Raw genomic sequence first — 9,423 nt, forward strand, 5'->3', positions numbered from 1 at the left:
TCTCTTTGTGTGTTGTTTTTGTTGTTGTTAGTCATTATCCTCATTCTTGGTTGCTATATTTGTTTACTCTTCTTATATTTCTGTTGTCCAGGCTGGTTGAGAAGGAAAATAATTTCTTCAATCTGATTTTCTTTCTAGGAATGTTTCTAATGCCTCTTTTTTATTGAACATACATCTTTTTTCATTTATAGTTAGGCTCAGATATGCAGAGTAGGTCCCCCTTGGTTGAATCTCAAGCTGTTTTGCTCTTCAAAATACTTTATTCCATTCCTTCCTATGATTGCTGGTGAGTGCAGAATAGTCTTGTGCTATTCAATTTCCTTTCCTTTATATTTGAAGGTCTAGAGTTCTAGTCCTCAAGTCAAGAAGACCTAAGTTCAAGTCCAGCCTCAGACACTTACTAGTTGTGTGTGACCCCGGGGAAATCATCTGACCTCTGTTTGCCTCAGTTTCCTCAATTATAAAATGGAGATAATAACAGACCTGCCTCCCAGAATTTTCATGAGAATCAAATGAGACTATATTTTTAAATACTTAACACAGTGCCTACTACCTAGTGAGGGCTATATAAATGTTGATTATCATCATCATCATCATTATTTTCTTCTGGCCATTTGTAGAAATAGTTGCTTATCAATAGAATTGTTAAATTTGATCAATATACACCATATAATTCGTAGTCTAGTGGGTTTTTTTCTGTAGTCAATCTGTGAATTATGGATTCTTTTGATTGCCATTTTATTTTTTGTGTTCAAAAGTTCTGGCCAGTTTTCTTATATCATTTCTTGCATTATGACACTCAGGTTTTGTTTGATTTTGTTTTTTCACCTGTCATGTTCTTCTAGGAGACCTATAATCTTTTTTTTTAAGCAATTGGGGTTAAGTAACTTGCTCAAGTTTAAGAAACTTGCTCAAGGTTACATGGCCAGTTATTTTCTGGGTGTGGTGCTAAGTGTCTCAGCCCAGATTCAATCCCAGGTCATCCCGACTCTGGGGCTGGTGCTCTTACTCGCTGTGCTACCTGGCCACCCCGAGACCTATAATCTTTAAGTTGTTTCTATATATCCTGTCTTCTAGATCAATATGTTTCCCTTATAGGAAGATTATGTTTTCTTTTAATGTTATTTTTTTTTTGTTTCTCTTCTTCCAGATTATACTTTCCTTTCATGGATTTACATTTACAAAAGCAATCCCTGACCTCAAGGAGCTTATAGTCTGTCTCTGGGAACCTACAAGGGTTCTAAGGGAACTGTGTGAGGATCAGTTAAAGGCTATGGGGATATTCAAACTGGAGGAAGGGAAACTCAATGGGGACCTGAAAGCTGACTTCAGGTATTTGAAGGTCTAACTATTGCCTAGAAAAGGGATGAAATGTGTTCTGCTTGGCCGTAGAAAACAAAAATAGGAGCAACTTATGCCTGGCAATTTAGGTCCCGAGTGGCAAGGGATTTACATGTGCCTCCCTGTATCCGGCATGATTCCATTGACTCCCCCATTATCTTCTCGCCAGCCACCTTGCTGATGTGCCCTCTCCTATCATCACAAACACACGCACTTTTCAGTTTGTAACTTTCCAAACCAGAATATCCCTCCCTAACCACCAGCTGCCAGAAATTTCTCTCCCAAGATTACCCCAGATCTGCTTTGTAGGTATTTGCATATGCCTTTTGCTTCCCCTTTTGGAACGTTAGCTCCTTGAGGGCAGGACTGGCTTTTTTTCTGTCTTTGCATCACCAGCACTAGGCACAATGTCTGGCACCTAGTAGTAGTAGTGATGATAGTAGCTATCTTTGTTTGTACTAGGAGAACCTTAGAATATGGTCAATGGTCCAAGAGAAAGAATAGACATGCTTTACATTCCTCAGAATAGACACTTCCAGATCCTCCCTCTTCCCCCATCTCTCAGCAACCTCTCCTTTGAAATTCACTCTCTCAAAATGTATCACCCTACCCAAGTCACTGGTGGTCACCCACTGGTCTCCAGGTCAAGTTCTCAGTTAGGCTCTCATTGCTTTTATTCTTCCGTGACCAATTCTCTATCTCACTTCTCATAGTGTCTGTCCCAAATGTTCTTTCTTTCTCTCAAGTATCCCTCACTATCCCCATGTCCTCCCTCTCAGCAGAGGACCTGGCCTCATACTTCAATGAAAAAAAATTGCCAAAAACAAGAGAAAGAAAAAGAAAAAATTGCAACCCTCCACTGTGAGCTCCCTCCCTTCCCCAATGCCACACTCCACTCCAACATCATCTCCCATTCTCTCAACTCCTTTGCTCCAGTCCCAGAGAAGTGACCCTCCCCCTTACCAAGCCCAAACCCTCATGTGCCCTTTATCCCACCCCTCCCTTACATGAGCTCACCCTTTAAATCATTCCCTCTCTTCCCAGTCTTTGACCTCTGCATATCCACTGCCTCCTTCCGTGCTGCCTACAAACATGCCCAGATCTTCCCATGCTTAAAAAACCTTCACTTGACCCTCAGACTCCCTCAAATTCTTGTCCTCTGTCTCTTTTCACAGGAATCCTCAGTTCTTGAAAACCAGAGAAAGGTTCTATGATGGTGGTGTCAGTGCCGAAATGGATGTCCCACTAGGGGGCAACGTTGGCCATTTGGTCAAGAAACATAGATTGACGGGCTATTTTAAGTGTTTAAGTGTTGGATTTCCTTCTCTCTTAAGTGTCTTCCTCTGTTGCCTTAGCCCCAGGACCCTGGTTCTTTGAGGATTGCCCCAGGAGAGCAAGAGTTCTGGCAGATCCCACTTGGCTGGAGAGGTTTCAAATGCAGATCTGAAGGTGGACTATGCATCTGTCATTGGAGGACCAGCCTGGTGAAACTGGGAGAAGATCATGAGCAGATTGACCACGGTGGGGATGGAAAAGGGAGGAATGGGATTGATTTTCCAGACATAATTTTCAAGATCTTCTACTGAGTTACAGCCAACTTGTGTTCCCCTAGGCCAGGGGTGAGGAACCTGCAACCTCGAGGCCACATGTGGCCCTCTAGGTCCTCAAGACCTAGACTTTCAAAGGCCCTTTGACTGAATCCAAAGTTCACAGAAGAAATCCCCTCCATAAAAGGATTTGTTCTGTAAAACTTGGACTCCGTCAAAAGGATCTAGAGGGCCATGTGTGACCTTCAGGACACAAGTTCCCCATCCCTGACAGCCAAGTCATATCTGAAAAAAATCCCTTCTGTAAGGCAGGATTGTGGTAACAGAGATCTGGGTCTAGAAGGGACCTCAGAGGCCATCTAGTTCAACCATACAGTCCAACTAACTCTTTTTACAGAGGAGGAAACCGAGGACCAAGTTGGTGAAGTGACTTGCCCTGGGTCACACAAGTTGTTAGTGTCAGATGCAGAATCTGAACCAAGACTCTCTGACTCCAGTCAGGACTCATTCCTCTCTGCCACACTCCTTTCCATACCTGACAAATATTCTAAGCTTATCCATTTGGACAACAAATGGTCATGCAGCCTCTGCATGTAGACCTCCAGCAAGGGGGACCCCACCACCTCTCCAGGCAGCCCACTACATCTGGGGAGAGTTGGCTGTCTACCGTAAGGGAGCCCCCAAAGTTATAAAGACCTAATCTGTGACCTAAGCACTGGAACTCCTCCTCCTGGAGAGTAGCCTTCCTTAGCATACCAATAGATCTTTTTGCTTGGCTTGCTCTCCTATCTCTGACCCACACTCATCGGACCACTGACAAAGGTGTCTCTTGGTGCAAAGAATTCTGGGACACCAGCTATGTGTAGCCTGGGGCTCAATCCTGTTGCCTTTGCATAAGACTCTCTCACTGATGGGGAGAATGATTACATGGGGCTGGGGAAATGCTGGCAAGAGCTGGGGAGAACTTCTTTTACTCATTTTGAGAGGATCCACATGATTCCAAGCTCTTTTCAGAGAAAGATCCTGGAGAGAGAGAGAAAAGACTTTAGGGGGTAACTGACATGTGGAGGAGGCTGTTCCTCCACACGTCCCTGATTCCCAACTGGACTCCCCAGAGACTGACTCTTCAGGGAATTTTCCCTTGAGTATAATTGGGCTCTCTGTCTCTGTCTCTCTCTCTCTGTCTCTCTCTGTCTCTGTCTCTCTGTCTTCTCTCTGTCTCTCTCTGTCTTCTCTCTCTCTGTCTCTGTCTCTCTCTGTCTCTGTCTCTCTGTCTTCTCTCTGTCTCTCTCTGTCTCTGTCTTCTCTCTGTCTCTGTCTCTCTCTCTCTGTCTCTGTCTCTCTCTGTCTCTCTGTCTTCTCTCTGTCTCTCTCTGTCTTCTTTCTCTCTGTCTCTGTCTCTCTGTCTCTCTCTCTGTCTCTGTCTCTCTCTGTCTCTCTGTCTCTCTGTCTCTCTCTCTCTCTCTCTGTCTCTCTCTCTCCGTCTCTCTGTCTTCTCTTTCTCTGTCTGTCTCTCTCTCTGTGTCTCTCTTTCTCTCTCTGTCTCTCTGTCTGTCTCTATCTCTATATATCTCTCTGTCTCTGTCTTTCTCTCTCTCTGTCTCTCTCTCTCCCTCCCCCTCTCCCTTTCCCTCTCTCTATCCTCTCCCTCTCTGTCTCTCTCAACGGTATAACTTCTCTGATTTCTATTTGCTCTATGGATAAGTGTGTTTACACTTTTTGTGATGGTATTTTGTGTAACTAATATTTGGGAGAAAAGAGTCAAGCCTTTAATTATAAACTTGGGGCTCTCCTTGCCATTAAGGGATAGTAACCATGGGAACGACAAAACAAAAAAAAATCATTTCCCCAGGCTGATGATACTGAAGGGGCTTATAGACATAATTATAGTCTGGTGACCCATCCCTGAAAAGAGAGAAGAGCTTTTAGCTCGGGCATCTCACCCCAATTTCCCATTCCCCTCCAAGCAAGAATCGAGGTGTCCCTTCCAGAGAGAAGGGAAGGATTCAGATATTCATGCCTCCCCAGGAGCCTCATTTAGACAGCCATTGCAGACATAAACAAAATCTACGTGCGCAACACACACTGTACTTGTGTTTAATGTAATGAGCCCTGATTTTGTCTTTCCTAATTCACACCAGAAAAGGCTTAAGGTCTAATATGACACAGCTGGGAGCCGGGGTAGGGGCAGAGGCGGGAAGGGGAGGATACAGCCCGGGTTGGAGGGGAAGCAAAGCCTGATGGCTATGACATGGGCTAAGAAGGAACCCGATAATGCCTCTGCAATATGGAGAGGCTGCTATTGACCTCAGCATACCCAGTCTCACCAACTCTCCACCACTCCCCACCACAGCAGGCAAGACAGCCTTGCTGAAGTAAGGCGCCCTGCTGGAGAGACAGGAGGCAGTATGCCAGGAGAGCCAAACCACAGCTGTCACCTTGACCACCATCTCCCCTCAGATGCCAGTGGAGACTGGGGACCCCAAACCTAGGAATCCTGGGAAATGCCAATGCCTGACTCCCCCTTATCCCACCCCCATGGAGATATAGCCTGGCCACAGCTCCTGCAGCCACTGATAGGATCTATCAATAGAAATTCCCTTAAAGAAAAATCCTGACGATCTGCTTTGGCCCTGCCCCCCCAAGGACCATGTGTCCTCTCCCTGTGACCTGCAGCTGAAGCCTGTCATGTGCTGCCTCTCCCATTAGCTCCTTGGAAGCAGGGACTGCTTCGTTTCTACAGGTGTTTCAGCATGTAACAAGGCTTTACACACAGAAAGCTCTTAATGAATGCCTGCTCATTTCTTGTCCTAGTAGACTGGGCCCCATCACCTTTCCCTAGGACAGCCCCATTATGCTGGTGTCCATCATGGGTTTCAGAGAGAGGGGGAAGGATTGTGTTCATGCCAGATGGGCCTGTCAAAGGCAGGAAGATGCTGGGACTGGCCAGTGAAGCCCGAGCACATGGCATGGAAATTTCCAGAAAAAAAGGCAAGTGTAGAATCCTAACAATGCCAAGGGAAAGGAAGAAGTCATCTGCCCCCTGGGAGGTTGCTGGGTCTCAGCAAAGTCCAAGAAATGAGAGGGCTCTGTTCTTTCTGGCTGTCTGATGGCCGGTGAGGAGGGCAGAGTCTGGCTAGACCCTCCCTCAGCTGTCCTGCTCTGGAGACCCCAAGGCCTCCCTGAGGCAGGCTGCGATTACATAAGCATTGCTAGTTGCTACCTCACTGTTGATTCATGCTGACCTTGGGCACAAGACCCAGTCAGGGTGAGCTGGTCCCAAGGCAGAGGAAGAATCTATCAAGGACTTTGGGCCAGTCTTGGCCAGCTCTCTTAGTAACAGCCCCAAAACAAGGTCCCAGAGGGTGGGCCAGACAGCGGCCGTCCTGTCCCCTGGCTGTTTGAGTCTCATAGCTGTCACCATAGTTCCTAAGCGCTGAATCAACAACGAGGGCAAACACTTCAAGCCGGGTGGGGAACGGCTGGACTGTGAGCCCGGGGCTTGTGGATGTCCAAGAAGACAGTGTTTTTATACAACTCAGCTGGAGAAAGTAGAATTTCAAGGAGGACCTAGTTATCAAAAGTTGACATAGGTCCCCTGGCACCCACAGCAGTTTCACCATGCTAGGACACAAGGGGAGAGAAGGCAGGAAGCAAGGAGTGAGCCATGGGCCAGCCAATGTGCTGGTGCTTTGCAAAGAAGAGGGAAATGTAGTGGAAAGGAGATAGAGCTGAATTAAAGAGGCCAGAGGGGCTGGCTCTGCCTGAGCTTGGTGGGTGACCTGGGACAAGTCACCTCCCTGATGGTTGGCCGTTGTTTCTTCATCGGCAAAATGAGGATTGGACTAGGAGGTATCTGCAGATCCTTCTAGCATGAGTATCCTAAGTTCTAGGTTCTAATCCTCCTCCCAATTCTTACATCCCCTGTTCTAAGGCCCTTCCCAGCTCTGACATCCCCTGTTCTAAGGCCTCTCCCAGTCCTGACATCCCCTGTTCTAGGGGCCCTCCCAGCTCTGATGTTCCATGTACTGTCATAATTCTGCTTGCACTAAAGCCTTGGCTTCCTAATTTGGAGGTTTGTCCCAGGGAATGCTGACATCCTGTCCACCCTCTGGTCCTTGTCTCCTGTCTCTACCCTTCCAGCCTGACTACCCTCAGTTTCCCATTAGGAAGCCTTTGATCTGGCCAGTCTAGTCTCTTCACAATCCCCCAGACATACTTCGTGCTTTTCTGCCTCCACTCCATTTTTGTTCACACCAATCCCCCCACGTGGATGCCCTCCCTGCTAACCCCCCCATGACCCCTCCCTCTCCTTAGGTTGAAACTGCCCATCCTGCAAGACTCAGGTTAAAAGGTACCTCGTCCTGGAAGCCTTCCCTGTCTAGCCCCAGCCTCCAGACTCCTTTTTTTAAGTAGTAACTTGTGAGCTCTGATCCCTTGATTTGCAGCTGTTTGTGTCCTTGCCTTATCTCCTGACACAGCTTCTGGACACCTGTTTGTGTGGCCTCCAAGCCGCTTTGTACAAAGCACAAGTGCAGTGTGTGGTGGAGGAAAGAATGCTGGAATTAGAGGGTCTACGGTTAGAGCCAGCTGGGTGGTGCCATGGAGAGAGCACCCACCTTGGAGTCAGGAGGACCTGAGTTTGAATCAAGTCTCAGAAACTTACTAGCTATGTGACCTTGGACAAGTCACTTCACCCTTTTGCCTCCAAAGGGGGGAAAAAGCATGTCTAGGTTTAATCCTGGCTCTGCCATTTACTTCCTGTGTGACCTTGGGCGAATTACATAGACCCTGGAAAGCCTTGTTTTCTCATTTGTGACATAAGGCTGAATGATCTTCTAGAATCCTTCCCGGTCTAAATCTATGAGCCTTACGATGCCAGTGGGTGCTCAGAAATCAGTCTCCGAATCATTTGAATCATCTCGGGGATCTGTGTGGCATGGCTCCCAAGGGAGCCATCTAGCCTTCCCTTAACCTCCACAGGCAGCCCCTTCTACCTTGCTCCAGCTCTCTTGGCTAGGAAGCTTTTCCTGACCTTAAGCCTAAATCTGTGTTTCCAAAATTTTTGCCCCTGGCTCCTGGGTCTGTCCTCTGGAGACAAGAATCTGGTTATTGATGACAGCTCCTTCTGACTCTTCTGTTCTTCGCACTGAACATCCCCAATTCCTTTTATCATTGTATGACACGGTCTCCAGTCTTCCACCCAAAGGGGCAGCCCTCCTTTGGAACTCTTCTCACTGAATGTGACAAATGGAAGAAATCTTGGCTCTCTGTCCTCGAGTGGTTTTGTGGGAGTGCAAAACAAACACTGGACTTGGGTGGGCTTGAGGGTCATTCAAGAAGCCATGGGGCCGGGCGGCTAGTTGGCACAATGAACAGAGTGCCAGCCCTGGAATCAGGAGGACCTGAGTTCAAATCCAGCCTCAGACACTTAACACAAAAACTAGCTGTGTGACCTTGGGCAAATCACTTAACCCCAATTACCCTACCTTCCCCCCTCTAAAAAAAGAAGCAGCAGCAATGGAGCACATAGTAAGCATTTAATAAGCAACTATTGGTTGCTTAGTTATGCTCATTTCTGTGTCCCCACTGCGTCCCAGTAGAATGTAAACTTCTTGAGGGCTGGGTGGCTTCCCATTTGTCTTTGTAGCCTGATGCCGTGCTTCACACTTGGTAGCTGCATGACTTGTGTCAGCAATGTTATAGAGAGGATTCTTGACCACCTGTGAGTTGAACTCGAGGGCCTCCCAGGTCTCTTGTAAGTCTGAGATTCTTTGATTCTGGAATCATTTAGTCTCACCTCCCCTCTGCCCCTGCTCCATTTTACTTGGGAAGAAACCCAGAAGTTATTTTCCCAAAGTCATGAAATTAGCATGAGGCAAAGCTAAGATTCACACCCAAGTATTTTGATTCCAAATACAGTCCTGCCTTGCTTCCCTTCACCCTTTCAAACCCTCTTGACCCTAACCCAAAGTACTTTGCATCTCCTCCACTCAGAGAAGTCCCCCCATCTTCTCCTAGCCCTGGGAGGCCCCAGTGACCCCTGCTACCTCACTTTTCTCACTCTGCCCCCACCCAACAACCACCGTTGTCTTCTTGGCTTCTCCCCAGGTAACTTGGGACCTCCAATTAAAGGGATTAGGGAGAGGAAAAGAGACTGGTGGGAAAACAGTTGGGGATTAGAGAGAACTGGATGGGGAAGGAAGGAACCCAATATATCGGCTAAGCTTCACAGGGAAGTGGGTGGAAAGGAGGAAGACTGGAATGTGAATTGGAGGAGGGGTGCCAACGGGCATGGAGGGGCCCTGGACAGTGAGAAAGATACCCAGAAACTTTGGAGAGCAGCAAGTCACAGGGTTAGAATAAAAGCTGTTTGTGAGCTGGGGGTAGCTTGGGATACAGAACTGAGTAGGACAAGGAAGTGGGACAGGAGGAGAGAGGAGGAGAGGGGACTGGGGGGAGAAGAGAGGAGGGGAAGAGAGGAGAAGGGAAGGGAGAGGAGAGGAGAGGGGAGGAGAGGAGGGGAGAGGAGGGG

Source organism: Petaurus breviceps, unplaced genomic scaffold, assembly GCF_028583685.1.
Source record: "Petaurus breviceps papuanus isolate PSGF00001 unplaced genomic scaffold, PetGlider_PUasm1.0 99, whole genome shotgun sequence".
NCBI lineage: Eukaryota > Metazoa > Chordata > Mammalia > Diprotodontia > Petauridae > Petaurus > Petaurus breviceps.